The sequence below is a fragment of the Bidens hawaiensis genome, unplaced genomic scaffold, assembly GCF_021521415.1.
Source record: "Bidens hawaiensis isolate Kalapana, Puna unplaced genomic scaffold, B.hawaiensis_p1.1 tig00022002_1, whole genome shotgun sequence".
NCBI lineage: Eukaryota > Viridiplantae > Streptophyta > Magnoliopsida > Asterales > Asteraceae > Bidens > Bidens hawaiensis.
This window is the reverse complement of record NW_027493409.1, coordinates 122,999-128,037: the sequence shown is the minus strand read 5'-3', so window position 1 is coordinate 128,037 and position 5,039 is coordinate 122,999. Positions and strand designations below refer to the sequence as shown.

General features: G+C 37.6%; 1 pseudogene; it reads left to right on the top strand.

The window, feature by feature from the left end:
* Positions 1-211: 211 nt before the first annotated feature.
* On the top strand, positions 212-3,287 carry LOC143564413 (receptor-like protein EIX2; annotated as a pseudogene).
* The last annotated feature ends 1,752 nt before the right edge of the window (positions 3,288-5,039 follow it).

The following is a 5,039-nucleotide window of genomic DNA, read 5'->3' as shown; positions in this document are numbered from 1 at the left end:
GTTCAATTAACATCATTTAATATGTTTCTATTTTTGGGTTACATCAACGAGGACAAAAGAAATCCTTTAATACATACAAATTGACCAAGACATTGGGTTCATGGGTTGATATAGACATCCAGTGTGAGGCCACCTAGCTACTTCAGTTCTCATCCTAAACTTGTCTTTAAATATCAGATTAGATCAAACACATTTTCACACAACACAGCTAATGGCAAAGGGTTGTCGAAAGTTCTTGAATCTTGCTATATTTATTTCTTTGGTCTTAGCGTTGGTATGGCTCAAAGCTACAGTTGTCACTTCCTTTGGCTATCAACTTGTAGTAGCAGAAGAAGTTGTTGATCCTAAGTGCATTAGTAAGGAGAGGAATGCTCTTCTCCACTTCAAATCATGCGTTTGTCGAAACCCTATTGATTGTCTCTCTACATGGAAAACAGAAGACGAAACAACTAATGATTGTTGTAAATGGGAAGGAGTCACATGCAATGAACACACAGGTCATGTCACAAGCCTTGAATTAGGCCATAGAGTACTTAAAGGTAAGATTAGTCCTGCATTGCTTAACTTAAGCTACTTGAATCATCTTGATCTTTCCTCAAATTCTTTTCATGGAACTATTCCTACGTTTATTGGTTCTGGTTCGTTAACCAATTTAAGGTGCCTTGACCTTTCCCACAATTCATTCCATGGAACGATACCCGGGTCCATTGGTTCCTTGGCCGAATTAAGATACCTCGACTAATCCCAGAATCCTCTTTTATATGGAACCATTCCTCCAGAACTTGGAAACCTCACAAACTTGCAAACACTTTCACTTAGATCTCTCACCAGCTGTAAAATTGAAAATCTAGATTGGATGTATCATTTGTCTCAGTTGAAGGACCTTCATATGGATGGTGTTTCTTTGGCAAAACAGATAATTGGGTAAATGTGATTTTAAGTCTTAAAAAATTAAATTTTTTATCTTTAGATGGATGTGAGCTCTGGCAAGTCATGCATCCATATTCTTATTCATACGCTAACTCTTCATCGTCATCTATTGTTACCCTTGCTCTCGGAAACAACGATCTCAACTCATCCATGTATCATTGGTTTTTCTTGTTAGCTAGCAATAGGCTTGAAATTCTTGATCTCTCTGGCAACAATTTACATCAGATCCCCAAATATTTTGGAAATCTTTGTAGTTTGACAAGTTTTTATTTTGAAAACAACCAAGTGCCTATCAAATTTAATGATTTCCTGAAAAATATGTGTGGATGCACATCAATTACATTACAAGGGTTGTATGCTACAAGCTCTCAATTAACAGGCTCATTATCCGATGATATCAAAAAAATTTCATCCCTAGGAATTTTGAACCTGAATAATAATACGTTAAAAGGAACCGTAAGTGATAAGGTGTGGCTACTACCAAATCTTGAAAATTTAGACGTTTCTTTCAATTCTCTTAGTGGTGCAATCTCCGAAAACATTGGAAAGACAAAGCTTCTTGTTATAGATCTTTCAAACAACAACGTTGAAGGAGTTCCTTTTGATGCTCACCTGTCAAACCTTTCCAGTACAAAAGAGATCTACTTGAGCTCGTGCAACCTAGGGCCTCTTTTCCCAAAATGGATTCAGACAATAAAAAATCTTAGTGCTCTTAATATTGCTAATACCGGAATTTCAGACATAATTCCTATTGAGTTTTGGAACAAATGGCCTTCTCAATTGAGATATTTGAATATCTCTTCCAACAACATTACTGGAAAAGTAACGAACTTGTTATCAAACTTTGATTCTGGAATGATCACGATGATAGATTTGAGTTCCAACAACTTCTATGGTGTTATACTCAATGTTTTCTCATCTTTGACATGGTTAGACCTTTCCAAAAACAAATTATATGGAGGAATTTTCTTTTTATGTCAAATAGGAGATAACTCTAACCTTTCTTGATCTATCACACAACCCATTCACCGGACATATTCCAAATTGTTTGTGGCATTTCAAAGAGCTAAAAGTTCTTAATCTACAACAAAACAACCTGTATGGAAGGCTTGCTGCGTCTATTGAGTATTTGATCAATATCAAGGTTTTGAATTTGTCCAACAACAACTTCTCAGGAGAACTGCCCTTGTCTTTAAAAAATTGCTCTAGCTTAACTTTTTTGGATTTGGGGTGCAACAAGTTTTCTAGTAATGTGCCTAATTGGATTGGGGAAAAGTTATCAGGGTTGTATGTTCTTATCCTAACATCATATAAGTTCATTGGAGCCATCCCTTTACAATTATGTCAATTAGTTAATCTACAAATTCTAGACTTGTCAATGAACAACCTTTACGGAACCATCCCCTCATGCCTTAATAATCTCTCTATGATGGTTCAAGATGGATTCTCACGTAACCAAAATGAGCACTTTTTCAACTGGGTTACCGCTTTTAGTTACCAACCCAAGTATCTTGATCGTGCATTAATCATATGGCAAGGAAGTGTACGTGAACCTACTAGCACGCTAAAATTGGTAAAGATCATTGATTTATCAAGCAACAATCTTACAGGACAAATTCCATATGAACTTACAATTCTCTATGAACTTACTGCATTAAATGTATCAAACAATGCTCTTTTTGGGGAGATTCCACCGAAAATTGGTCAAATGAAAAGTCTTCAACATTTAGATATATCCAAAATAATCTTTCAGGACAGTTGCCATCGAGCATGTCGCAATTGAGTTTTTTAAATTATCTAAACGTCTCATATAATGAGTTGTCGGGAAGAATTCCATCTGGCATTCAACTCCAGTCCTTTCAATTTTCAACATACATGAGAAATGCAGGAATTTGTGGACCTCCACTAACCAAAGATTGCCCCGGAGATAAAGACTCAGATGCACCACCCCTAGTTGGTCAGAGTACGGGTGAAGGTGAAGACATAGATGAACTCGAAAGATGGTTTTATGTTGGTGGGGCAAGTGGCTTTGTAGCTGGATTTTGGATGGCATGTGGTTTTTTACTTCTCAATCGCCGTGGGAGGTATGTTTTTTTTCACTTTCTTGATAGCTTAAAAGATTGGATTTATGTAAAAGTGGTGGTGTTCATTGCAAAATTGCAAAGGTACGTTTGCGCATCCATAGCTTTCTTGTTGTGTTTTGTGCTTCTTTTGTTATTTGTTTTCTAAGATTTTCTTATACATACTTGAACTAGTTATTTTTATTCGGAGTTGTCTTTTATACTTCTATGTATTTTGAACTACTTATTGCCTTATTGGTGTTGCGTAGATGGAGTTACCTTCCTGGTAATGGGTAACTAAGGTAGGAACTTTGGCCCCAAACAAATGGAAACTAACATTTGGTTGAAATTAAAGATTAAACCATGGTTCAACTAACATGGTTAATAAATATGCTCATATTATATGTTCGGGAAAAAAAATATGTTGTACACTAAAGTAAAGGTCCGCGTGAACAATGTATTCATAATTCTTTATTTTTTAGTATTAATTTTGTTTATTTGATAAGTTACGTTTAGCTTTTTTAGAAAAAGTTGAATAGGTGGGTGTGTTTATTTTCTTTTCTTCTTCTCATTCCGGTAAATTTTGATCAAATGGCGATGTATTCAAAAAAATTTATTTGTTAGTGTAATCTATATGAGTGATGGTTGTTAGGATTAAACGCACACACGAACCGAACACGAACACGAAAGCAATAACGAACACAAGGATTTAACGTGGTTCGGTCTAAACTTACCTACGTCCATGGGTGGCAACTAGGTATATCTTTATTGAGTGACAACGATTACAAGTACATAACAATCATATATATAGAGATGCGACTATGGTTAGTATCTTATTAAACAAGAAATCCAAACCGGGCCGGGCCTGCCGTTTGGACTTCAAATAATAAATCGGGCCTACACCGAAAGGCCTACGAAACCCAACAAACTCCCACTCGGAGGCCTTGAGTACTCTCGTCTGCACTCTTGGTTGTACTTCTGTAATATAAACATTAACCATCTTCTAGTTGCCACCGCCTTCTCATCAATTAACCTGAAGGCTCGTTGAAGCTCCCCGGAGCTCCTACACGTCAGTCACGGCTAAAACTGCCCCTGACCTGTTCTCTGTCACTACCGGCTCCCACTGAAACAAACTACCGGATCCTGAGATACCCTGAGAACAAACACTTTCCATATTCAGCAATTAATTCATTGGAGAGACTTTAACAGCTGGAATACTGGTTTTCTTAATCCACTATCGACCTGGAACTGTAACTGAAACACGACCTGTGCTCCCACTGTCACGATGTCCTCTGCCTGATTTAACATTCCTAGCTCGTTCATCCTGAATCTTCACTTTGGCTCTGGGTTTGTTACTTGCAAAATGAACCTTCTTCTGCCCACGAGATTCTGTGAACCGGACTTTGTCTTTCACCAAAACTGGATCCACTCCTTTCGGTAACATATCGACCATATACAACGAACCCATTTTCTTGCCACGAGCAACAACGAGATTCCCTTTGACTACTTTCCACTGCCCATTCCCGAACTTAACATCGTAACCCTTGTCATCCAACTGCCCAACTGAAATCAAACTTTTCTTCAAACTTGGAATAACCTTTAACATCTTTCAAAGTCCAAGAAGTACCGGCTGAAGTTATCAAATCAACATATCCCATACACGTAACCTCTAGAATATCATTGTTCGCAAGTCGAACCTTTCCAAAATCCCCAAACTTTAGATTCTTTATCGTTTCACTACAGTGAATGGCATGAAACGATGCACCAGAATCCATCACCCAAGCATCAATGTTATCCTCAACACTAAGAACGTAAAACTCATCCTCTGGGCATTCTTCTGTAGTGTTGACTTCTGTAACGTTCACCTCTTTCTTACCATTCGGATACTGATTCCTGAAGTGTCCCTTCTCTTTACAACCCCAGCATTCAATATCATTACGAGTCCTAGACTGACTCCTCTTCCTACTCCCACTGCCTCGTTGTTTTCCCTTACCTCTACCTTCTGTGACTAATATATTACTTTATGATTCACCTGAACTTCTGCGTCTT